At 47.1% G+C, this 27,084-nt stretch overlaps 1 long non-coding RNA gene across 1 annotated transcript; it reads right to left on the bottom strand.

Annotated features, from left to right (window-relative positions):
* Positions 1 to 1,701: 1,701 nt before the first annotated feature.
* On the bottom strand, positions 1,702 to 18,946 carry LOC143269681 (uncharacterized). Its single transcript, XR_013046259.1, has 2 exons — positions 18,800 to 18,946; positions 1,702 to 2,766 (listed from the first exon to the last, which is right to left on the bottom strand). It is a non-coding gene; the product is annotated as an uncharacterized LOC143269681 (long non-coding RNA).
* Between the last annotated feature and the right edge of the window lie 8,138 nt (positions 18,947 to 27,084).

Raw genomic sequence — 27,084 nt, 5'->3', positions numbered from 1 at the left:
CTTATCCTGGAAGGATCATCTCCCATTTCTTTCAGCCACACTGGCTTCCTCGCACTTCCTCCAGTGAACCAGGCCTTGCCCACTTCAGGCCATGTGCATCCTTTATGAACCACTGAGCCAACAGCCTAGACAAGACAAAGCAGGTAGCCTGAGTCTCTCAGACTAGGTTCCCCTTACCTGCTAACAGGCTTGTAGGAAGGAAGAGCTAAGACTTGAGCCAAGACCTGTGAGGGCTAAAGTTATGTTTTAAGTTTAAATTAGTGTGCTTAAGAGATGTGCTTAAAAGAGCTATAAAACCAAAGTGCCTGCAAGCTGTAAGGCCAGCTTACCTAAGGACAGATAACTTCCTGGAATTCCGGGGGTCTGTTGTTCAAGTAAGATAACAGCCATGTATTTTCACCCCTGTAAACAAGGTTGGTTGCCCTAACTGCACAGGATGTGCTTGATCACATGTAGGTGGAAGGTATGTAGGCAGGAAATGTATCATGATGTAGACCTGTCCTGATGGGATGAAGGAGGGAAGTACATAGCCTTGTGGGTTGTGCCTTTATAAGCACCAGACTAATGTGATTAGTGGCCATTTTCTAGGAATGGCAGGTATGGACCTGGCCAGTGTCCATCGTCTTGGCCACTATTCAATAAAACTTGCTTCAGCTTTGGCTCAAAACTTGTGATAGTGGTCTCAGTCTCGTCCAGTGGGATTAACAGGCTCCATTGTTGTCCCCAGGAATCCAACTGACCTAGCTCTTCCCTGTCCCTGCAGCCAGCTAGGCTTACATTTCCTGCCCATCTCTGGCCTGAAGTGAGTGTCTAAAGGCAAACATCTCATCACATTGTAGTTTCTGAGGGCTCCAGGCTGGGCCAGGATTCATTAAGATACCTTCCTACCCAGCTCCCAATCTGGTCTCCAACTTCAGAGAGGAAGAGAGAAGAGTTAGCGGCACCATGCTGTTAACATTGTGGGGGGGGAAGTCACACTTCCCTTTATGAGGTCCCATAATGCCAGGACCAAGTCTTAGAATCTGTGTTTATGCCAAGGAGGCAAAGCCATAACTGCCCTGTTCCCTCGGAAGATATATGAAGTTTCTTGGGTCGCATGTTGCTAGGCTGTGGAGCCCCACAGATGCCTCAATAAGCCCAAAATAGCTCTCACAGCTCCAAGGCCTGGTGGTCTGACATCCTCCCTACACATATCCTACTCTCGGAGGATCATCTGCCATTTCTTCCTGCCACGCTGCCCCCCCTTCCTCTAGTGAGCCAGGCCTTGCCCATTTTAGACCTCTTCTCGTGCCAATCCCTCCCCAGAACACTGTTCTTGCTCCCACACGGTTGAGAACTTCCTTCTACCTTCCCGTCTTGGCTTAAATGTTTCCTTCAGAAACTTGGCCTTGAACCAGTGACAAAGTTGCACGGTCACCCAAGTCCTACTGTTTTCCTTCACCATATCAGTCACAATTTGAATACATGTTAGTTTGCTCTCGGACTTTCTATTGCATTTTGCCATCATGAGGATGTGAGCTGGAAGAGATGAGGATTTTCCTTTTCCTTTTTAATCTTCACAGCCAGTGAGTGAGTGGTGTGGGGCATAGGGTCAGGGTTTGTATCAGTCAGGATACAATAAGATATGCAGCGGTGACAAGCACCCTCAGATCCCCGGGACTCAAAACAATAAGGAATTCTTTGTCATGTTGTTACCAGAAATTTGGGGGTATTACATTTTACTAGGAAACTGGGGTCTCCTTTCAATATTCTCAGTCTTTAAGAGCGGACTCAGAAAAGGCTTGGGCACAATTTTACTAGAGTTTAAATAAAAAACAACAGGGCAGGCAAACTGTATGCCCCAGAAGCCACCCAGAGCCAGGGAAGAGGAAGCTAGAAAGCCGTGTCTTTTTAAGTTAGGCACTGAGGTTTGGCAAGCAGCCTCATGGCAAAAGGGAGGTAGCCTCAGATAAACAGTGAAAAAAAAATTCTGGAGAAAGTATATTTAGGTTCTGGCCAGGAAATGAAATAAAATGGAAGAAAAAAAAAGCAAAGGTCACGTCTTTCCGAGTTAGGACTCAGATAGGTAAGCAGACCCAGCAGGGCCTCATGGCAGCTCCACAGCAGCTCCACCAAAGCAGGGCTTGTGGGAAAGAAACGTCTATCATCTCATTAAAAGCATAATTATTCTTTGCATGTCATTAGCATGGTGTTAGTTAAATCTGCCTTCCCCAGGCATGGTCTCTTAGCCAGATGATTGACAGGCCTAGCTGTACAAGTACTTATGTTTACATAGCTTGAAATCTTATGCATTCACCAAAGACAGATTCCCTTTTTTTGGCCAGAAAAAAATCGCTTTTCATTAATGGTTTCCAATAATACACATACAGCATGTGTGTATGTGAGAGATACATGTGTATGTGGCAGGTACAGAATTTGAATGTCATAGTCACTCCGGGTCTCAGGCTGGTAGAGACCCCCTTGGTGGCCTTGTCCTCCATAGACAGCAGAAGGAAAATGTGGGGAATCACACCCAGGGTCTCACCCAAAAGTGGCAGGTGTCATCTTATTGACTAAAGCATTTCTCACAGCCTTGGAGAACCAGAAGGAAACAGAAGCAGCTCCAGGATGAAGGGCAAAACTGACTACAGCTGTCAGTCACCCTGCATCCAGGCCCCTTGGCAGTGAAGTTTGTAGTTGACCATCAAGAGGTGGAATGTACTTCCCATGCCTGGAGTCTTGACAGGTCCTGTTACCGGTGAGGTCAAAAGAATATGCAGAGTGAGGCTGTGAAGAAACAAAAACGAACATAGTTGTGTCTTTCCACAAGGTCAGAATTTATTGAATAACAATAAATTCACAAAGCCCAATGGTTTCCAGTATTAGTTACTTTTCATGGCTGTGATAAAACACCACGATCAAAAGAAACTTAAGAAATGAAGAGTATATTTGGGTTTATGGTTGCAGAGAGAGAGAGAGAGAGAGAGAGAGAGAGAGAGAGAGAGAGACCATAATTGAAAGTGGGAGGCATGGCAGCAGGCAATCTAATAATAAGGAAGCCGGGAGAGCACATCTTCAATCACAAAGAAGAAGCAGAAAAGAAGAAAAAAAGGCACTGGGCAGTGATGGCACATGCCTCTAAGTCCAACACTCAGGAGGCAGAAGCAAGTGGATGTCTGTGAGTTCGAGGCCAGCCTGGGCTACAGGAAGAGTTCTAGGACAGCCAGGGATACACAGAGAAACCCTGTCTCAAAAAAAAAAAAAAAAAAAAAAAAAGGTACAAACAGAGAGCAGAGAAAGTGAACTAGAAGAGAGGTGGGGCTATAAACTCCCAAATTCTGCCCACAGTGACATGCTTCCTGAAGCAAGGTTATATCCCCTAGAAGTTCACAAGCTCCCCACACAGCACCACCAACTGTGGACCCGTGTTCAAATATGTGAGCCTAGAGGGGACATTTTTCATTCAAACCACCACCATTATATCTTTCCACAGTGTCAGAATTGATTGAATAACAGTACATTCACACGGTGCTAAATTGTCAATGGCAGCCATTTGCTAAACAACCCCACCTACTTTGGTGATCTGGCCAAGGTAGATGCAGATCCTTTGATTCCGATATTAATTACTAATATCAACTCTCATATCATACAGCACATATCACACAATAAACCTCTCGTATATACATATATACGTAGTTGCATGCATACTTGTGATTTACAAAATAAATTCAAGCTTAAAAATCTATAGTAGAATTGAAAAAGCCTCAAAAGTGCTGATAAACATTTTTACCAGAATCTATAATGACTAAATGAGGAGCCTAAAGCGAGTCCCGAGAGAGAGAGCTGTACTGAGGCCCAGATGAGTTAGTTAAGGGGTGGAAAGCAGGCAATCAGGTAGGCTGAGTCAACAGCAGGACCCAAGCTAAAGCTCCAGGCTCAGACAGGTCTTCGTCTGTCAGCCCTTGAAGCACACTAGGTATCTGTGCTCTCACAGAGGGCACTTAAGTAGCTACCATTTTATGGAGCTCAGGCAGAGCAGTTCCACTCTTTCTGTGGTCTGGTGTGACTAGTAAGTTCTCAGCCCTGGTTCCCCAGTTATGATTTTAATATGCCCACATGTCCTTATAGTATACTCTCAATTCACTCTGGTGCATATATAGAGTGGCCCCTTTCTACTCTCAGGAGAGGGGCGTTTGCCAGTCTGTGCTGCATGGGTAGTGCTGGGCAGGTGGTAACACTTGTGTCACGGCCCCAGGGGCTTCAGTCTTCCTCCTTTTTCAAACTGGAGTCAAAAGCTGCTTCTAAGCGTCTCCTAGGGCAAATCACATCCTGAAAACCCACTGTTTTAGGGAGTAACAGAGTAGGGCACAGCCAGCTCCCAGCGAGTAAGACTCTTCCTTACCTCCCACTGATGTAAGAGAAAGCTCACCCAAGATCAGTCAAGCCTGACTCCATGTCCACAACCGCCCACTGACCCATGGACTTATGGACCATGTCCAATGTCTCTGGGTGCAGGCCACTGGGGTTTGGAACGGTTCCACAGAAACAACACATGCTATGAACCTTAATGAAAATATGGGTCTCAGAAACTATTTCGTTTCTTTTTCTTGAGCTGTTATTTCTGTAGACGTCACTTGTAAGTTTGCTCTTGGATAACTAGTCAGTTTGACTGTGAACGGTCTCTCACAAGCTTGTGTAACCGAATCTCTGGTCCCCAGCTGATGGCACTGTTCTGGGAAGTTGTGGAACCCTTTGGAGATGAGGGCCACAGGGTTGGGAAGCCTTTAAGTTAATAGTCCAGCCTCACTTCTCGTCCCATGTCCCATCTCTGCTTCCTGTAGCACTCAGTGTGAGCAAGTGGCCAACATAAGCTAGTGACAGCTTCTTGCCATTTTTCTTTATCTAGGTCAAGATGGGTCCCAGAAACTGGGAATCTCAGCCCAATCTGTAACACATTTACTTCAGGGTGAGAAGGCTTAACCCAAAGACCTAGATTCATTCTGACTCTCAACATTCACTCAAAGTGGCCCTGAGCTAAGTCTCTTCCCCTCGGTGCCTCAGTTTTCCTGGATTAAAAATGGGGTTCGAATTTGTGGTTCTGTGATGGTTCAGCCATCCCTGCAGGTGCTATCTTCCAAACTATTCTTTGTAGGTTGGCATCCCCTAGAGGAGGCCCCTGTTAGATAAGGCCTTCTAATGACCCCATGATCAGCCAGACTGAATTAGAAACCATGTCCCCAACCCAGGTATTAGCACTGTGCCCCCCAAGTTGACACAGGACGAGGAGCTTTCCACTGCATGTACTTTATCTGTGAATTATGACCTCACAGCCACCCAGATTCCAGTAATACTCCAATAAGCCCTGGAGCCTGGTCTGGGTCTGGATCCTCAGGATGAAGAGATGGTCACTTGGTTCTCAGGTTCCCAGACCCTTCGGGATACTTCAAAATTATACAGGGGAGATTAACCCTGAGGTTAAAATTATGTCCCTGGCCTGGGAAGATGATTAAGTCAGTAATTTGCTGTGCAATCAAAAAGACCAAAGTTTGATCCTCAGCATTCACTGATAAAATAAGGCATGGCAGTACACACCTGTTACCCTAGCACAGGGGAGGTGGAGACAGGACGACTCTGGGACTTGCTGACTGATCAATTTAGTTTAATTCGGAGCTCTAGATTCAGTGAGAGTTTCTCCCAAAATGGCCTCCACAAGACATACACTACATACATACACAGACACCTACACACACATTGTAAATGTACACACATGCACACACAACACACATACCACACACACTCCACATATGCACACAAACACACACACACACACACACACACACACACACACACACACACACACCACATCCTTAATCTAATCTTGAGTCCACCCATGTGCCCCTTCATTTCAGTTGTGGTATTTTTCAGTTCTGAATTCCCACTTGCTCCTTTCCTGTATATTCTGTCTCATCGTGAAATCTCTGCTTTGAAAGGCCCTCTGTTGTTTTGTTTGTTTCCATTGTTTTTGTAATTGCTGGTTAAAAACTTTGTCTTTGTGTGTATGTGTGTATATCCGTGTGCATGCTCAATGCACAAATGCTGTGACACAGAGAACAGAGGAAGTCTTGGGTGTGGTGTGGGTCCTTGCCTTTCACCTTGTTTGGGACAGGATCTTTGTGGGAATGATGGGATTACAGGCATGTTACCAAAGTTAGCTTTACATGAATTCGGAGAATCTGAACCCAGACCCCTACCCTTGCAACAGCAAATGCTTTATCCACTGAGCCATCTCCGAGGTAAAGCATTTTATTTATTTATTTATTTATTTATTTATTTATTTATTTATTTATTTATTTATTTATTTATTTATTTATTTATTTATTTATATCATTGCTGTTCTAAAATCTCTGCTAGAGAATTCTGATACCTCTGCTGCTGGCAACAGCATCTGTTGATTATCTGTTATTGATTAGTGTGAATGCTTTCTCAGTGTTGATAAGTGATTAAGAAAAGAACCCTGAGCATTCTCATATTGTTAGACTCTGGATGACATTTAACACTTCAGGTTTGATTGACATCTCATTTTCCTCCATTGAGTGACAATAGCTTATTACTGCTGGATAGGGGCTGGAATTTAGATTGGACCCTTAGCCTCCAGCACCTAGATACCATGGATCTCCCTCTTGTTTATAACTCTTTTGATCTCTTCACACTCCCTGGTGGGGAGGAACTAGGGACATTGGTTGTTCCATTTTGGGACTTGGAACTAGGATCAGGAGAGCTGTGCTACCTGCTGAAGCATGGAGCAGTGATGTCACATGACAGGGGCAGGAACTGGGTCAGTATGACTCAGGGTGTGAACTCTGAACCATTTTGCTCAGCAGCTTCTCCCTGGCAGTAATGATTATTGTAGTTATTTATCTCTTGAGTCCCAGGGCCTAGGACTCAGAAAGAAATAGTCTACATTTCAGGTCACTAGGGATGCTGATGGAGAATCTCAGCAGCTCCTGCTCTAGTGGCAAAGGAGACAGTCCTATTCACCATGCAGACCAGGGCCAGAGGTGAATCCATACTCAGTCGTCCTGGCCCTGGGCCAGTCACTCCACCTCTCCTAGCCTCAGTTTACCTATAAGAAAGCTGACGTCTGAGGATTAGCAAGATAACACATGTTGATCCTTGGGGTGCTCTGTACCCTCCACGTGTCTTTTCCCATATCTGCTGGCATAAAGCCATAATGAGTTTGAAGACAGAGATATCACTGGGGGACAGAGGAATGAAGGTTTACCATAGAGCTGGGACTCGGTGTAGGAGGATGAAATTTGGGGTTAGAGCAGAGGAAGGCATGGGCAGAAGCCACAGAATAGATGCAGAACACCAAGGACGAAGCAGGGACAGGGAAGGCCCTGAGGTGTTCTTCCAGCTCTTGGTATCTGTTAACATCCACACTCCCCACTTCCATTTCTAAATTCACTATAGAAGACCCCAAAGACTCTGCAGCATGGGAAGGGGGCTCCTGTAGGAATGGAGGGGATTTGGGGTCATAATTCTGGGACATAGAAGTGGGGGTGTGGAAACCATGGCATCCTTTCATCATCCTGGGCCCAAAATTGCTGTGTGTAAGTTATAGGCTTGGTATCACAGCAAGACAAAGCTTGCAGTTGGGATAGGCTGTGTAGGCTACCAAGATGGGTCAGATACCATGCACTGCCTGAGCAGTCCATGCAGATGGCCACTATAGAGCTGGCCTTTCATAACAGGACAGTGAGGACTGCTGACTCACAGTAGTAGCCTCTAGGGACTATTTCAGGGCCTACATCTGTATATACGGTCAAGACTTGCAATTAGACAAATGACCATCATCACTTGCTTCTGTGGAAGGCAAGCAGTGAGTGGAACATTCATACCTAATACCATCTGGGGGCTGGAGAGGCTGCTCAGTGATTTTTATAGAGAACTCAAATTCAGTTCCCAAGTGCCTGTGTCGGATGGATCACATCCATCTGTAACTCCTGGGAGATCTGACACCTCTGGACTGTACAGGTACTTGGACTCAAATGAACACACACACATACACACACACACACAATTAAATATAAAAAATATAATAAACTAAAGAAGTTGAAACATGCTTTGGCTTTCAGATACTGTGGTCTAAGCCAGTTTCTGCTGTGTCTCTAGGGCCCTGTGAGATGCAGTGGCTGCATCCTCTATTGCCTCTCCCTGTCTCTTCCCATCACTTACTGGACCCAGCCTCTAGGACTGTGCACACCTCTCCACGCACAATGAATCCCTTCCCCCACAAGTTGTCATCTCACACTAGTGAGGGACACTTCTGATCTCAACAGCCTCCATGGGGTGACACAAGAGATACACTTTAAAGGGGAAGGGCTCTGGTGTCATACTACTGTGTGCCTACTATATACCTACTATGTGCTATGAAAGAACTACTAACCCAATGCAATGCCAAGCTTCTCTTGTAGCTAGGTCTTCCTACTGAGGACTGAATTTCCTGAATTCTCTCCCCACCCCACCGCCTCCCATACATAATGTCAACACTTACACTTAATACATACACCTAATACTTAAGTCAATAAGGCAAACTCCTAGATCTACAGTAGAGGGAAATCCATAGATACACAAGTGACTGCTGTGGGAACATGTCAATAAGATATGAAGCAAAGGTTCAAAGTGTGACAGAGGACCTGGAAGGGGAGAAGAAGGAATGGGCAGGGAGGAGGGAAGCTCCCTGGATGAGGAAGGATTAATTCTAGGGCAAGAAGGGTGGAGGGGGTGTAGACATGGGACACGGGACAGAGTAGCTGCTATCTGGAAGATTATGATTTTGAATCAAAACGACTTACTTGGCCCAACTTGTCTGTTTTTTTTTTTTTTTTTTTTTTTTTTTTTCCAACTTGTCTGTTTTTGTTGTTGTTTTCCAACCATGTGTCATAAAAAGGCACAGAAGAGTTGGAGAGGGGCTGAGGAGATGGCTCAGTCGGTAAAGGCTTTCCTTGGTCTATGAAGATCTGACTTTTATCCTCAGGACCCATAATAATAAACAAGCAAACGAAACATAGGTGTAGTGTCCTATGCTTGGAGTCCCAGCCCTGAGGAGGTGGAGACAGGTGGATCCTGAGGGCTCAATGGGCAGGAAGCCAGCCTAGCCTACTTGATAAACTCCAGGCCAGTGGGAGATCCTGTCTTTTAAAACCAAGGTGAGTAGAGCCTAAGAAACAACAGTTGAGGTTGTTCTCTGGTTTACACACACCACACACACACACACACACACACACACACACACACACACACACACACACACACACAGAGGCTTACAGTAGGGTGGTGGGGTGCTCCTTGCTGCATTTAGGGTCCCTCCAGAGAATGGATTTGCAGTGAGAAAGGCCAGTGAAAGAGAGGAGAGGTCCAGTTGGTTCCTGAAGCAAGGTCTAGACATGTAGGGATGCTGGGATGTCTGCCTGGATGAGGGGTAAAGATGTAGGGCAGGGAGACTGGTTGGTCTTGGCAGTTGTGCACCAAAAAGAGTATGTGACTAAGCCAGTGGAGCCATTAGAAAGGGAACCAACCTCCAATGCCCACATGCACGTGCGTGAGTGAGCACACACACACTTAGCACATTCACTTCTGGTCCTGATGCTTATAGAGAAAGCACTTTATTCACGGAGCCGTCTGCCCAGCCTGGATCTCTGTTATTTTTATTCCTTGTTTGATGTATTTCTACATTCTATCTGCCTCTCATTTTTCCATTCCCCTCGCTGCCTTCAGTCTCCTGGGCTCTGTCTCCTTGAGCCCTTGAGAAATGAAGACCAGACATCCCTGTCATCATCTCCAACAGTAACAGCGGTTTTTCCCTTGGTCAACACTCACTAGCCTCAGTCAGGCAAATTCAACCTTTAGCCTGTGGGCCACTTGCGTTCCAGAATAGCTTTGAGTAAGGCTCAATACAAACTTACTTAAAAATATTACGAGATTTGTTTGTGATCTCCTTTTTCCCTTTGGAAACTCAATCACATTGTTCTTGAGCATGAGCTATGCAGATGATGTCATGCCATGATGTCGAAAGGCTGGACACACTGATAGAGAATGGATTTCTGCCAAGTGCTTGCGTCATTTGGACACCCAATCGTCACAGCAGGGATGAGTGTGCAGGAGTGCACACAAATAGAGGAATCAGAGTTTCCCTGGCTTGCTATGGTGGCATATGTCTTTAAAGAATCCATTAGTAAACACAGCACCTCACCTTCCACTTGAACCATATCAGTTCCCTTGTGCTGCTGCACCATGGTGGAAGGAGAGGCTACATTTATAAAAGTAAATCCATCATCTCTCATCATTCTGGAGACTGGGAAGTCCCAGGTCAAGGAGTCGGCCTTGGCTAGGACCTTATTGGTGAGTCAGCCCACGGTGGGAGGCAGAAGGGTAAGGAAGAGGCAAGGAGCCCAAACCACTTTCATAACAAACTCACCAGTGCCAACAACATGGATCCATTCACATGGACAGAGCCCTCAAGAGAGAGCCCCATTTCAGAGCTCCCCACTGCAGCACCACTACCTTGAGTAAAAAGGGTCCAACATAGGAATTTGGGGGGGGTGCATATTCAAACCACAGCATTATATGTTATAAAACCATAAAATGCTGCCAATGTGCGGTAATAAAATTCATTTAAATTCTGCGGCATACTCCAGCATGTGCCAGTCATCATTGCTGGCATGTGGAGTGAGTGATGAGTTGTATTTATGTGGTCCCATATGGGAACAAGTGCTGTGCCAGTGGAGAAGGCAGAACACTCGCCATCCCTCAACACACAACTACCCACTCACTTGGATTTGAATTAATTACTACATTATAGCTACGAACATCTTCATAAACAAGTCAGGCTCAGGAGACCTCACAGCGCTACTACACATGCACTCTGTGAATGCACAGACGACTGCACTCACAGGAGAGCAAGGTCACCCCTATCCAGGGGCAGGCAGAGGGCAGCACCCACTACCTCTTCTCTCCTGCTCGTTTTGAGCCTGGTTCTTCCCACATCTGTGACCTCTTCTAAACCCCTCCGGGCCCCATGCTCTTATATATGTGAAGAGGCTATATCTCCATAGCAAGAATAACTAACTTGCAATGGTGGTTTTAATGTATGACCCCAAATTCGTTGATGCTCCTTCTATTGAAAGATGGATCCTCATACTTCTGCCCCTCCCCTGCTCCCCGCAAAAATGGGTATAAGTAGCTCTTAGAGACATTGGCAGAAAAATTGTGGTCCAAGCCATGGTGTTGGAGGCCAGTGGCAAGAAGCAACGTGACTTCCTCCCCACTCTTTCTATGAATTACACATTCCAGATATGATGGTTAACTGATTGTAAACTTGACAGTGTCTAGAATCACTTCGGAGACAAACCTCTGCCTATGTCTGTGGGTGAGTTTCTAGACCGGGTTAACTGAGGTGGAAAGGACCATCTTAACTGGGGCTGGCATCATTTTCTGGGATGGGGCTCTGGACTGCATAAGAAAGGAGGAAGTGAACTGAGCCCCAGCCTTCATCTCTCTTGGTTTCCTGACTGTCAGTACATCGCGACCAGCTGCTTCACACTCTGGCCACTCTGACTAGTCCACCACAATGGGCTTGTCCCCTCAAGCTGTGGGCCAAAACAAACCCGTCCTTAGGTTGCTTTTGCCAGGCATCTGATCACAGCAGTGGGGGGGGAGGGATGGTAACTAATGCATCAGGGAAAGCCAGCCGCCGCAGCTCTCATGCAGCACCATACAGTGTTTCCGAAGGCAAGGAAAGGGGGCTTCTGCTGACAATCCCAAAGACAAGCCATTCAGCAAGCCTCATCCGAGTCTCCTGGTGATGATGGCCCCAGCCACCATCAGGATCGCAACTCCCTCAACTTTGTTTAATAGGCTATGAGAAGAGGTACTAAATGGAGTCTCCCTTCCCCTCTTGTCATTACCTAGTATGAAGATGGGATAGGTAGGAAGCAGGCAGGCATCTTGGACCATAGGATGCAAACGATGAGGATGATAGAACAAGATGTGGAAGTCTAGGCTCTGATTATTGTAGAGTCACTCTATGAGCTCTGGCTCACTTAGTCAAATATATATTGGAATAGTCATTAGATTCTTGCATTATATAAATTTCTGCACTACTTAAGCTATTGTTACTTGGGGACTCCGTTACAGCACTCAAACTGATACACTAATGCTAACTAACCTGTGGCTAAGATAGGCAAAGAGTTAGTGAGAGGGGTGTGCAAGCCATGTGTATCCCCGGCATGACGGGTACTATGTAAGTCTTGCTTTGCGCCCAGCGTGCTCTCAATTCTCAGGCACACTTAGCTGCTGCTAATTAGCACCAAATTATGCAGAAGTGTCACTGAATCCCAAAGTCTGCAGAGACAGCAAGTGAAATAAACAATGTAAGTACACAGAGCCCCTGGCACAGAATAAGCCTTCAACTAAGATTAGTCATTATGAATATGCAAATAATTATGCTTTCCAATGTGTTCACACCAGCATCTTGCTCTAGGGCGGGATAATACTCCATTGCTGTAAGCTCTGTGGTTACAGACATCTGCAAGCCATCTGTGTCGGGCCTAGCTCACCCCCACTCACCTCACTGGGACAGATATCTGCTGCACTTCCTTGCATGGGGTCAGGTTGACAATCATTGACCATGGAATGTTCTGGGGCAGGCCATGGCCCTAGGCTGCCTGTCAGTAAAGAGATCAAGGCCACGGAAAGCAAAGGTCAGCCTGCTCTGTGCAGGATGGAATGAAGGCAGACTGTCCCCTCCCCAAGTGAAGCATAGATGAAATCTCAAGCCCCTGTGTTCCTTTAGCCTTGGTGACCTTCCAGAACATTCTCTGTCTCACCCCTAGACAGTCTCAGGAAGTGATTTGTTGAAATCTTCAGGAAGGTGAGTATGTGTCGGTATCCTTGGTTTACAAGGCAGACTGTTGAAGCTCAATGAAGTTTACCAACTTGCCCAGGTCACCCTGGTGGCTAGAGGTAAAAGCCAGACAGGACTTCAGGACTCTTTCCCCCATGTCCATGACATTTATTCAAATGCCTCTTGTCTTACCCAAGTAGAGTCAGCCAGATAGAAGCTGGGAACCAGACAGGTAGTTCACTTGGCTTGATGACCTTGTGGCAACCTATGCATCCCTGGAAACTGTCTTAGTCTAATAATCCGCTATTAATAAAATACCTGAATCTGGGTCATTTATGAACAATAAAAATGTAACACTCACTATGCTGGAAGCTCAGAGGTCCAAATACACCGGGCCAGCAGAACTGCATATCTCTCTGCTCCATGTCATATGATGGAAGGAACAAGGGAGCCTATTCGGGCCTCATTTACCCAGTGAGGACAGGCAGAAAGTTGCTCTGGCATCCACAGCACAGGTGAAGAGGCAGGAAGGGAAAAGCCAACAGCTGCTGACCACCTCCACTGGGCCCAGCACTGTGTGGAGAGTCATTTACCTTGTTATTTATTTTTAATTCTCTCTTGAAAACGTCATTTATACCATTAACATTCTTCCTTTTCTCTGTCTATAAGTCTATGGAGCTACAAAGAGCAGTGGTGTGTGGAGGTCTCCTGGTATCTGGGGACTGAGGTAGAGTCCAGTTTGAGGGCTGCCTGCCCCTTCTGTTTCTTGAGCTGTTATTTCTGTAGATGTCACTTGTTAGTTTGCTCTTGGATAACTAGTGAGTTTGAATGTGCACTGTCCCTCACAAGCTTGGATAATTGAACATCTGATCTCCATCTGATGGCACTGTTCTGAGAAGTTGTGGAGCCCTTTGGAGGTGAGGGCCACAGGGTTGGGAAGCCTTTAAGTTTATAGTCCAGCCTCACTTCTTGTCCCATGTCCCATCTCTGCTTCCTGTAGCACTCAGCGTGAGCAAGTGACCATGTGTTCTGTTGCCGTGGTGGTTCACCACTGTACCTTCCTGGCCATGATAGACTTCATGTCTTCAAGCTGTGACCCCAAACAAACTACCCTTCCTTTTAAAATGCTTCTTTAATCACAATGACAAGAGTGTTTTATGAGTGTTCCATCCCTGCAATGGCCAAATCAAGCAGGCTGCATGGGAATGTTGGAAAGGAAAACAGCTAGGACTGTGTTCCTTCTGTCGACTTTTCCAGAGAAGGGGGAGGGAAGGAAAGCATTATTATGGGGTCTCATGTTACTCCAAGACTGAGAGTCAGAGGATGAAATTCACTCTGGGAATGTCCCCCACCACCAAGTATAGATAAGGGACCACACACTAAGGTCAGAGACCAGGTCTTCTTCCTCTGTACCCTGGGGGCCATGATGTGATCAAGGTCTGATTGTGACACACACTTCACCTTAGGAAACATCACAAGTGATATGCCACAAAGAGACAGTCCCTAGTGCCATTTCCACCAGGTTCCTCATTGGTGGAACCCACCTGACATTGGAGGAGGTGGAAAGTGCTGGAGGACCTGGAAATCCAAACTGAGTCAGCAAGTGGAAGTTTCATACAATTAGATTCAGGTGCATTCTAGTACTCCCTACTCTAAAGATTAGACACAAGGTGGTAGGGTAGTCTCCCTGGCCCCCAAACATATCCAAACAGATATAGGAACACTTTTCCTATAATGATTATTTTGAATATTCTTTCAACGCATATGCTGCCAACACAGGACACCTGGATGTGGGGCTTGGATTCTACTCAGGATCTGGGGCGTTGCTGCCGGGGCCTTTCTCTGCTGTCTTCGGTACATCGTCTCTCTTGCCTTGTCTATGAAAGGCAGGCGCTGGAAGGGGTCAGGAATTAACCATCCCCCATAGAAGTCTATGAAAGTGGCCAGGCCATTTGTACCAGATGTCTTGCCTAAGTTAGTTGAAACTGGAAATTCCCCCAGTTTGTTTATCATGGTGCAGCTATTCCACATTACACTTAATAGTCTATTGATAAAAAGATGTGTGTATAGCAGACCCAGGGCGGGGGGAGAGTTATCTTAATAGTGTGTTACTAAGTAATTACATGGCATGACATCATTTTGTTTGCATGTACCCACATAGGTCTTTGCTGGCAGCATATGGAAAGAGACAATCATTAATGCCAGAAGGTCAAATAGAGGGTCAAAGGGAAAATCCATCAGTTATAATCAGATCCAGATTCATTCAACAAAAACCCCAGAAACCTCTAGCTTAGCAAACATAGTTGGTTGTCTCAGGATAGACAGAATTAATGTGGCTGAATCTCTGTTGATTGTCAACTCGGGCTGCATTTGTCACTCTAGTCCACCATCCTTGGCAAATATTTTTGAAGGTTAATACCAGTTGTCAACTTGACAAGATCTGGAATCACCTGGGATACATACCTCTGGGCATGTCTATGAGAGGTCTCTAATTGGTTAAGTGAGATGTAAAAACCCATCCTCATTGGGCACCATCATTCCATGAGCTGTGGTCTGGACTATACACATGTGTACACACACACACACACACACACACACACACACAGTAAGCTGATCACCAGCAGAAGTAATATGACCAGCTGCCTCATACTCCTTCCAAGATGCCTTCCCAGCCTTGATAGGCAATATCCTCAAACTGTGAGCCGAAATACATCTTGATTTCCTTAAGCTGCCTTTTTCAGGAATTTTGACACAGCAATGAGGAAATCAACTAATCCAAGCCTTAAGAATACCTAGTGGTATAAGATGGTGGTTAGTACTCTACAGAAATTCTTGGCTAGGTGGAGCATGGAAGATGCTAGTATGCATCCTTTAGGGAGCTGTTTCCAAAGTCTTACCATAATATCTAATTGTAATTCAGGTTGGTCATAATAATTATATTGGTTCACATCATACTGCATGATACAGAATTGGACAATCCCAATAACATAAAATTTATTGGCAGATAGTGGTATTAAGCAGACAAGCAGTGATCCTCAGCCCTGGAGGACTAACTTCAAACACAAATAGATTTCTGGTTGATTGGTGTATTAGTTACTTTTCTGTTGCTGTGATAGAATATTCCAAAAAAGGCAATTTAGAGGAGGAAGGGTTCATTTTGAGGGGGATACAGTCCATCATGGCAGGGAAGGTATAGCAGTAGAGTGTGAGGCTGGCTCGTGTAGCTGGAGAGTTTCTCTCCAGCTCCCGCCAATCCCCGGCAGTCCCACAGCCCACTTACAAAATAAACACACAGACTCTTGTATTATTTAAACTGTTTGGCCTAATGGCTCAGGCTTCTAGCTATCTAGTTCTTACATCTTAAATTAACCCATTTCTATAAATATATACCTTGCCACATGGCTCGTGGCTTACCAGTATCTTCCATGTTGGTACTCACGGCGGTGGCTGGCAGCATCTCCTCATTCAGCCTTCCAGTTCCCAGAATTCTCTTCTCTGCTTGTCCCGCCTATACTTCCTGCCTGGCTACTGGCCAATAGGCATTTTATTTATACAGAGCGATATCCACAGCAGGCCTGAATGTCAGGAACCAGAGTGATCACATTTCAGCCCTAGGCCTGAGCAGAGAGAAAGACCAGAAAATGAGAGCCAGCTCTACAAACTCAGAGTCCACTCCCAATGACCTTCTTCCTTCAGCAAGACTCTACCCCTTAGAAGTTTCCTGACCTTCTCAAACAGCACCACCAATTGGGGACCAAGTTCTACCACATGAGCCTATGGGGACATTTTACCTTTGCACCAACTACTAGCTGCATAAAGAAGATATTGCTTTACAGTTTTAAAAGTCCACTTAAGGAAGACTTCTAAAAATGGGAGAAAAAAAAAAGAAGAAGAAGAACCAAGGGTTTTTTGTTGTTGTTGTTTTGGTTTGGTTTTTTTGTTTGTTTGGTTGGTTTGGTTTGGTTTTCCCAAACAAGGTTTCCCTGTATAACAGTCCTGGCTGTCCTGGAACTCACAGAGATCTTCCTGCCTCTGCCTCCCGAGTGCTGGGATTAAAGGCATGCATCACCACCGCCCAGCCAAGAACCAAGTTTTTAATGCACATCCTGAACCAAGCTTGTTTTTATCGGTGCAATATGATGTCCCATGTTGCCTTTGGTACAGCCTCACAGTAATCAGTCCCTCAGGGCACAGCATCAGTTACTTCCCCTTTAGGAAGATAACCACACTGTGTGGTTGCCTTGGGTTTCTCAAGGGGCATGGTAGTCCTGGAATCCAGATGTGTGCTATTCTCTGTTTGGATTGCCTCTGGGATGGGCTTAAACAACAGCCCTTAGAGTCCACTAGAAAGAGTAGGGAGACAAAGCTTGTCCCTTCTAGAACTTTGTGATCAGCTAAACATCTGATCATGATATATCCTATGGGGCAGCTCACCAGCAGAGTCAGACTTCCCTCTTCTTTCCCTCTCCCCTCCTTCCTCCCTCCTTTCATTTCTTTCTGTTAATATTTTTCAAACCCACATATTCAGACAAATGGAGAGGAAGTGAAAAATATAGAGTGAATTTTTTTATTTGTGTTTTTTCCCTCTTTAAAAAAAAAAAAAAACCCGAGTCTGAAATCATAATGGGAAGAAGAACAAAGCTGAGCCTTATACAAGCAGCAGGGTCCTCTCAGGTTTTCCTCGGTGTGAATTAGTGAGGGAGCATTGGTGGGAACCTATAGAATAGTACTATGGCAGTTGACAGCCTGCTACCAGCTGTATGGGGGAAGCTGCAGGCTGGAGGTGTTTTCCTGGAACTACTCTAATTCAGACAGGACAGACATACTGTGTTCCATTGTCTTGAGCCAATGTGAGATCCATGCTTAGTTCTTCTGTCTTAGCAGAAATGCACTGAACTTGAGATGTAGGCATTTCTCATAGAGCAGGAACCTCCCCTAAGTAGAGATCCAGTCCCATCCTATAAATCAGTCTGTACCCATGAATCCAGCTATGGGCCTATTTCTCTCCACTAGAAGCTTAAGAAAGAAACCAGGGGGTAGGGAGGAATCAAGCCCCAGCTTCCCACCTAACAGAGCTGTGTGACCTTTGGTTAATTATTTGACCTTTCTGAGCCATGGCTTCCTCATCTACAAATGGAAACAAGGATGGTACTCATTTCATCTGTGAGTTGATTCATGTAAAGTGCTTAGGGAAAATGTAATAATGGACACACACCAACACTGCTCTGTCTATTCTCATTCCTGAAGTTCCACAGAGAAGGTTGACCTTTTTGTGGCCACATTCCCTCCAGAGGACAGATCCTCCCAGAAAATACAGTTGCCTCCCAGGCTAGAGCTTGAGGGTCAGGGTGAGCCCTAGGGTTGTTTCCATGTGAATTCCAACACTCACATTTATTCCATGACTAAAGAAGCCAACCAGCCAACTATAATGGCCAAGCATTACTTGTACAACCACTCCCTTGAAGCCAATGGGAAATGTCAAGATCCAGTCTTTACCTCCTGATGCTGCCTATCACAGTATATTAGGCACAGACAAAACATCAACTGGTGAGGTCAACAGCCTCCCTAGTACCTCCTCAATGGCAAGATGCTTGGACCAGATCGGGTCCTGAGAGAACTCAGGGCCCTTGAACTTGATGTAATCACTAGGCATCCTGGGACGTCTGGGTTGTTTGTGGCTTTATCTCAAGCAACTTTGTCAGAAGACCTGCTGGGAGGTCCTTTGAAGAACTATCTGTTATTTATTGAGCTCCTACTGAATACCCTAGTCTTACATTAAATCCTCTATATTAGATCACCTCATTTGATTCCATCAACAAGCTCAGTTGAGCATTCAGCGCATTGACTATCAGTAGGTGTTGAAGACATGTGGTCCTGTTGCAGCAGGGCCACGATGCCTAACCACTTACCCACCCAAAGACTGAAGCAAGCTGACTTTTCCTCATCTGCACAATAGAGATAATAGTACTCATGAGGGCAACACAGACAATCCTTTGAGAGTATTTGACAATGACTCCACAGCATCAAGGAACGCGCCAAAAAGATAGCAGCCAGGGCTCAGACCTGGGGACAGAGCAAGGACAGATTTGTGATCGCTAGCATCCAGATGTTCACAATTAAAAGGAAAGATGATGAAGTGACCCTGGTGTCCCAGGACCCTTTTATGGTTTGAATGTGCCCCCCAAATGTTATATGTTGAAGACTTAAATTCACATGACGATGACATCTAGAGGTGGGGCTTTTGCGAGGCCATTGGAACTAGATGAGATTGTGATGGCATTAGAGGCTTTCTATGAAACAGTAGAGAGACCTGAGTTGGCTCAGTTCATGTCTTATATGTGGTACTCTCTGTTATGCTATGTTGTATCAGAAAGGTCATGTGCCATCCATATGTCAGTACCATGTCCTCAGACTTCCCAGGCTCTAGAACCATAAGAAAAACACATCTTCACTATATAAATTACCTACTTCCAGCATGTTGTTATAGCACAGAGAAAATGGACTGAGACACTGTGTAAGGATTCTGTCCTTAATTACATCATCAGCCTGCGACGTCCCAGCCTGAAAAGTGGGTGGGCCCTCTGTGCATCCCCCTCTCTCTTTCCTTTCTGCTCCTTCCTGCCTTCTGTCTGTCCTCTCTCTCCCTCTCCCTCGCTCCCCCCCTCCCAATAAAGCTCTAAAAAGGTAAGCATGGCCTCTGATACTTCCAGTCAGCACTCTTCTCCCCCAGCATGGCCGCTGTGGGCGGTGGCCAGCCACGAGCAGCGTGTCGTTTAACCAACACACTGTCTTCTTTTTTTTTTTTTTTTTTTTTTTTTTTTTTTTTGGTTTTTCAAGACAGGGTTTCTCTGTGTAGCTTTGCGCCTTTCCTGGAACTCACTCTGTAGGCCAGGCTGGCCTCGAACTCACAGAGATCCACCTGGCTCTGCCTCCCAAGTGCTGGGATTAAAGGCATGCGCCACCACCACCCGGCGAGACACTGTCTTATAAAATAGGACTATGAGACCTCAAAGGCCTAGCAGCTTCTACCGATGGCCATCCACATGGGGCAAAACAAGCAAGCCTGTCGAGGTTTCCCTTTCTGTCGTGGTGGTAAAATACTCTGACAAAAGCAACTTCAGGGAGAAAAGGCGCTTTTTAGCTCAGGATTCCAGGTTGGGGGTCTGTTGGAGTTTGAATGTCACACATGCTCTATACATCCTACCATTCCTCCCTCACATTAGCAGAATACCCTTTGAATAATTCTACCCCCGGCTGAAGACCCTTTCCCAGCTGGGCCGCATGCATTCCCATTGCTTAGTCTGGGGAGCTCCAGAATATGGCTAGGAACTAGAGTAGTTAGCTCTGCCTTATCTAGTACTGTTTTGTTTCAAACACCCTAATGAAGTAAGAGCCCACGACTCCTGTTAGCATTTAGACATTACATTGCCCCTTGGGAATCTTGCCAGTAAGCAGGCAGTACCATGGTCGGCTCAGGGTCCTGACGAGGCCGTCCTACATAGCCTCGTTTGCGCATGCGCTGAGCCCCCTTTTTCTCTTCCTCTTTCTTTTCCTGTCTGTCCCCTTTCAGTCTCCTTTGGTGTGAGTGACTTTCCCACCCACCAAGGCCGGTGCCTGCCGTTTTTAAACTACAAGTCCACTGCTTTGTGAGGAGGACAGAGAAGGGGTGGAGAGGTACCACTGGGAGGAAGCTGATGGGAGGCAGTGATGTGGGCCCCCATGGGAAACATGAGAAAAGGGCTCTGTAGAGATTGTGGGGGGTGGGGAGAGTCAGTGTTCACTGGTGCTGGCTCATATCAGACTGCCCACACATGCCTTCAGAAGGATGTGTGACCTCTGAGTCATGCAGAGATGCCAGCTATGTGGCTGTGGTAGAGGATCTCCCAAAGGAAGGCTGTTTGAGAAATTGACTCTAGGATCTTCTCAAATGTCCTAAATGCCTGCAAGCCATCCAAGTGCCTCAGCTCTTCCCGTGATGCCTTGCCACCAGCTAGCTTTCCACCGCCACCACCTGCGGGAGAGCAACCCCTGTACGCTCACGGCTACCCTCAAGACCCCAGGGTCTCCACACGTGAAGCCTGGCCGTCTCTGGCTTCTAGGCTGTGCGCCTGTGTATCAGCAGTCTCCTACCTCCTTGTTCTTCAAGGGTATAATGGTTTCCCAACCTCCAGCATCTGCAGTCGCTGCCTCCACTTTAAGCTCTGAGCACGTGCAATGCTCTCTTCAGGCTGTGCACCTGAGCAAAATCCTCCCTAGCGTTCGGCCCCCTGCCTTTAGGCTCTGTGTTTGCACAGTGCCCCCTTGAAGGCTCTGCAGCTGTGGAATGTCTCCCCTTCAGACTGTGCACCGGAGCTGCCGTGGCCTCACCCACCACCAGACTCTCACCTTGTGCAAAGGCATACCTCCCCTCCCAGCTCCCGACTTGTGTAAGAGATTTTTGGTCTTAATACTCCGCCCTTGAGCACCTTTATCCCCCACCCCCAGAGCTCTGCGGCTGTGGAATGTCTCCGCTTCAGCCGTCCACCTGTGCAATGGGCAGCCCCACCTTCAAGCTGTGCACCTGTCCACTGGCGTCTCCACCCCGGAGGCTCTGCATGTGAACAGTGCGCTGCTCCACCTTCAAATTCCACACCTGTGCAATGCCTTCCTTGTCTTCTGGCTCAGCACTTGGGTGAGGTCCTTCCCAGTCTCTAGGCCTTGCCCTTGTTACATACATGGGCAAGGAGTCTTCAGAGAGCACATGTGTGCAATGACTACCAACACACACACACACACACACACACACACACACACACACACACACACACACACACACACCCTACCTCAGTCTTTGCCCTCCAGTACTCTCCTTCCCTCCAGGCTGTGTTTCAGGTCAGTGTGAACTGTAGTGTGGTGTTTTTTTTTTGTTTTTTTTTTTTTACAAGAAGAGCAGGTTCTGGGCCAGCCCCAGTTCTCAGCTGTGTGGTGCCCTAGGCAAGTTTCCTAACTGCTCCGAGGTTCAGTGGCCCCATCTCTGAAATTAAGATGCCAGCAGTGCCTGCCTGAGATAATCTTCAGCTGATGAGAAGACACGCAGGGCAGTGGTCCACAGGTGCCTTAAGAAGGAAATCTTCTCTTCTGGGGAGGCAGACCCAGTTGACAGGAAGTACTGATGCTTTTTTTTTTTTTTTTTCCAAAACAGGGAAAGAAGTCCCAAATGGGAGTTGACTGAGAGACAAGCCTGCTGAGCCTTGATCCTGGAGGCAGGAGTGTAGATAGCTCAGAAAGGTCTGGGTTCGAATTGGGCCACAGAGCTGGGAAAGCACTGAGCTCTATGCCTCAAGATTTTCTTTCCAGCCAGCAAAGCTGGGCCTGGGAGGGTCTGGAGATGGTGATGATAGAATCAGTGAATTATGTCCACTTTGTAGAATTGGCTGGAGGAACATGTGAAGCCCAGCATGGCGCCTGGCCTTAAAGCTGGCTCCCTGAGTGTTGCCTTTACTCTGCAGGTAGGTTTCAGTTTTCTAAGCTCTCCGATTTATGATGAGATCACCTTCAGACATGCCTTCTGTAAGGTGAAAGTACCTGAATGTCAGTGCAATTGATGGACCTGGCCTGCCCGGCTTAACTGCACTCAGAACCATCTGCATTTGCGTAGAGTAGGCAGTCATCACCCACAAAGCCCTTTTTTTTTTTAATTTAATCACTCTGTCATTATCGAATACGCCACTGAAATGGAGTATTCACTGTTGAATGTGGGGAGCATGGGTCTGCTTCCTAGAAGCTCCGGAGCTGTGGAAGCTGAGGCCAGTCTTGCACTTGGAAAGGGAAAGCCCTCTCTTCTCTTGGCTTGAGTTGAGGAACAAGCTCCTGAAATTCTGGAAGCTTGGGCTCTCAGAGTGGCCTGCCTGAGGTTGAGCCTGGGGGAGGAGAGCCAGAAAGTGCCTGGGGAAAGCAAAGGCACAAACAAACCTGCAAACAAGGCCAGCATTTGTTTTCAGAGAGAAAAGAGCCATTCAGCCCTCCATGGAGCCCAGGGCTTCCTACAGCCCTGCAACCCAGGAAGCCCTGCAGGACATTTCCCCACAGCCACCTCCACCCTGCTCCTGCGGGTGGCCTGACACATCCTTGCACCTGTTGGGATGAAGCAGGTGCCCACCCCCAGTGATCCTGGCTGAGGGCTGCTTGCTCTGGCCCCGCACCTGATCTAGAGGAGGTCTCTTCCTTTTCCCTTCAACTTTCTCTTCCTCCACCTCTGTGGCTGGAATCCCCCCCCAAAGAAGTAAGACTGCTGGTGGCTGCTATGGAGTGAATGAGCCCACTCATCTTAGGGAGGAGAAAGAGGGGGTCACGCGACTTTGAGCACCCACTGGCAGGCCTCTGCTAAGCCCTTGCGACTGTAACAGCGCTCCCAGCAGGAAGAGAGTGACACCTCACGAAAATGAAGCAGCTGGAGGTAATAGAAAATTACCTCTTTCTCGAACAGTCTATTCCACAGGACTAAGAAGCAAGCTCACCGGAGAAAGGTAATGAAGCCATTAAAAGATCCCGGCTGTTCAATAAATAATGGGCTGTCCTGCTTCCAAGTCCCTGTGACTTGTGAAGAAGACTTGCTTAGAAGGGAAGGACAAAGAGCTTAAGCCATGAGTGAATTGTTTATTTCATTAAACTGAATACCTCAGTCACATGAGTGACTGGGCCAGAGGGCACCCTGCCCTCAAGGCCTTCACACTCCAGTGTAAGGTCCAAGAGAAAGGCTTATTTCCACTTTCACTCAGCTTGACTTGAGTCCCCACTATGTGCCAAGGTCCACTTCCACCCTTAAGAAAAATAATGGAGGCTAAGAAGCAGTGTCTGATAGGAATTCCCACCACGCCCCCCAGGGTCACACATGCCCAGCAGGACACTTAGTCATTTCCACCTAGTCATTTCTGGGTCATACGTCCTGCGTGACCCATGCCCCCATGGCTGCGTGGTTGCACAAAGCACGTTGCACAACCACGTGATCTATGCACATGCGCGGAATAGCCACGTCGGCCTGTGTGCGCAGGTGCAGCTTGGCCTTTAAAAACCGGCCCCCATGTTTCTCCAATCCCTTTACACACGTGTCCTTTCAGCAGGCCTGATCACATCTGTCCTTTTCTCCTCATCTTAATAAAACTCTTGCTAGTGGATTCTGTCGTCTTTCGTGACTTTTCCTCGCAGGGTAAGAGAGCTGCAAAAAACCAACAGTGTCACCCATGGCCACTCTGTGCCTTTGCAGAAACTGGGAAACCCTGCTATAGAAAAATGTCTTTATCAATACAGATATGACACAAAGAGCATGCCCCGAGGTTGTGTAGTGCACAAGCTGCCCAGCTCTCTCCAGCATGCTCACTGGAGGGATGAACTCGAGTGTTATTGTAATTTAGAGCCAAGGCTCCATCCTGACATGCTAACAGCGCTTATTAATTAACATAAAGTTTGCAGATACTAAAGTCACTACAGTGGCCCAGATTCCCGACATCCTGCAGTCTGCCTTCCAGCTGACGAGGGAATGGTAGAGGCTGTACTGTGTTTACTCCTCACTCACCACAAGAACTCTTATTTTGAAGTCTTACCCTCCCTATACCTGCCCTCAGAAGTGACTTCCTGTGAAATAGGGTGCCATGTTTACTTTTCCTAGTCAATTTGAAAGAATTGTGAGACTCTGGAAGATGTGTCAGTGAGGGCATGTTCATACAGAAATGATTACTTCAGGAAGGTTCTGACCTTGATCCGAAACTTGAATAAACTATGGTGGTGGTGGTGTGTGTGTGTGTGTGTGTGTGTGTGTGTGTGTGTGTGTGTGTGTGTGTGTGTGTGTGTGTGTAACTTGTTTGGTTGCAGGAGATGGGTTGTGGGGAAGGCCCCTTCTGTTGTTATTCTCTCGGCTCCCTCTCTCTCTGCCTGGAGGTAAGGAAGCTCCTCCCCCACATTCTCCAGCACTCTGATGTTCAGCATGGACTAAACTGTCTGAAATTGTGAGCCAAAATAAACCTTCCCTCTCGAAGTTGTTTTCTCAGGCATTGTATTCCCAGGGTGGGAGGAAGCTGACACCATGGGTCTGTGTGCAGGTAACTAACTAACTGGTCTACTGAAATGGCTCCAGGGCAAGAAGCAGCTGGGTTTTCCAGGAAGAGCCAGAGTGTGAGGAGCCCAAGAGCTGCCACAGATGACATGCAAATGAGTGGCCGTGGCTGGATTCCAGTAAAACTTTGTGGACACTAACATTTGGGTTCTATGTAGTTTTTTTTTATTTCAAATACTACAAAATATTATTCTTTTGATACTTTTTTTTTCAGAAGCATAAAAACCATTCCTAGCTCTCCGGGGCTACAAAAACAGGCATGGGGCTGGATTGGGGTTGGTATTCTAGATCATGACATTTAGCTTTTCTGGGAAACAACTTAGACGGAGCCAGGGCGGGGAGGGGTAGGTCATCAAGCCTGCTCTGCCCTTGTTTACAGGGGGGTTGGGGGGGATGTGGGGAGGACCTGAGTTCTGGGGCCTGGAGTCAGCCTCGGCACAGTCCCCTCCTCCCAGCCTGAGGGTGACTCCTTCCAAAATAAATCCTGCACCCAAGGGCCCTGGCTCAGCCTCCACCTAACTGGTTTCTGGAGCACTGAGTCTCTGAGGTTGCGGGTAATGGTCAACCTCTAAGAAGATTGCTTAGGACGTGGGTGAGACAAAAGAACAACCCATTGAGGGAGGGTTGTGAGACTATCCATTTGGTGATTTGCTTCAGTTCCCAGCTCATGCTGGCACCACACTGAATCAGCAAGGATCACTGCTTCCTATCCCTGTAAGCAAATGATGATACAAATGAGGGAATCCAAACTCAGAGAGGTGAAGTCACTTCAGAGACACACAGCTGTAAAGTGACAACCACCGGATTTAAATCCACTACAACTGTGTCGTTACTGGGGATTAAGGAGTGACAGGATTGGATCCTCTCTGTCCTCCTGGTTGCCAGGACCATGGTCGGCCACCAGGGCATTTGTCAGTACTGGACGTAGTCACTGTTAGGGATTAACAGCAAAGAGTACTTTGGCGGACAGTGGAAGGTTTCTGAACCCTGATATTGGGTTTCTCTGCCTATGCAATAAATCAGATCAGGCCAAATTAAAGTCCAGGTTTTAATCTGAGCAAAGCATTTCCAGGGGGTGGTCCCAGGTGGTCCCAGGGGAAGAGGAGAAACCCGGGGGGGGGGGGGGGAAGCCACCATGCTGCTTCAGAGGAGGGGCCATTAAATACCCTCCAGGGGAGGAGCCTCCACTTGGCAGGCTTTCTTTGGGTACGGTCTGGAGAGGGCAGCTCCAGGGAAGAAGCTGTTGCTTGGTGCACTGAGGGTGGGGTTTGGAATTGGAGGAGTGGAGCCAGAGCAGAGATTCTCAACAGATGGGGCCAAGGAATGCCACAGAGATCACACCACGCAACAGATCTCTCACACAAGACGTTTATTGGGGATGTGTGAAAGGCCACCTCAGAACAGGGCCAGGAAAGAGAGACAGAGACAGACGGAGAGTGAGATGGAGAGAATGGGCCCTGATGGCAGGCACCTTTTTAAAAATGTATGGTGCATGACATAGGGAGAAGATGCAGCTCATGGGGATGGTGGCTGATGATGATGTGGCCACTGGCACCAGGCCACTGAAGGTAGGCTGGGTGGCCCTTGGTTCCTAACAGTCATTCTAGCTACAGATCCCGTGGCAGGATACCGATTCTGCTGTGTTCCCAGAGACAGTCCTCAGAGAGGGCAAATTATGAATCGATTCAGCACTGAGACACCCCTGCAGGCAAGTGACCCAGACACTCGGATGACAGTGACCGCCACTGCCTGCTCTCTCCATTCTGTGCCAGTTAAAAACCCTTCTGACAGCTCAACATTCATGCAGGTCTGCACAAGATTCTTGCTGTGTTGTGACAATACGGGGTGAAACGGAATTAACAAATGATGGGTTCTCAAAGTGGCGGGACACAGCATCTACCCGCTGCTAAGACCCACGTGTGCTGACTGCTCTGAGGAGGAAGATGCAGCATAGCAAGAGGAAAGTTGCTCAGGCATGTGTCCGGTAACCAGCTAAAGTAGTGGTTCTCAACCTATGGGTCGAGACCCCCACATGGGTCCCATCACAGATATCTTGCATATCAAATATTTACGTCATGATTCATAACAGTAGCAAAATTACTGTTACAAA

Source organism: Peromyscus maniculatus, chromosome 20 (genome assembly GCF_049852395.1).
Source record: "Peromyscus maniculatus bairdii isolate BWxNUB_F1_BW_parent chromosome 20, HU_Pman_BW_mat_3.1, whole genome shotgun sequence".
In the NCBI taxonomy this organism is placed as follows: domain Eukaryota; kingdom Metazoa; phylum Chordata; class Mammalia; order Rodentia; family Cricetidae; genus Peromyscus; species Peromyscus maniculatus.
Note: the sequence above shows the minus strand (reverse complement) of the source record. Positions and strands in the feature narration are given on the sequence as shown.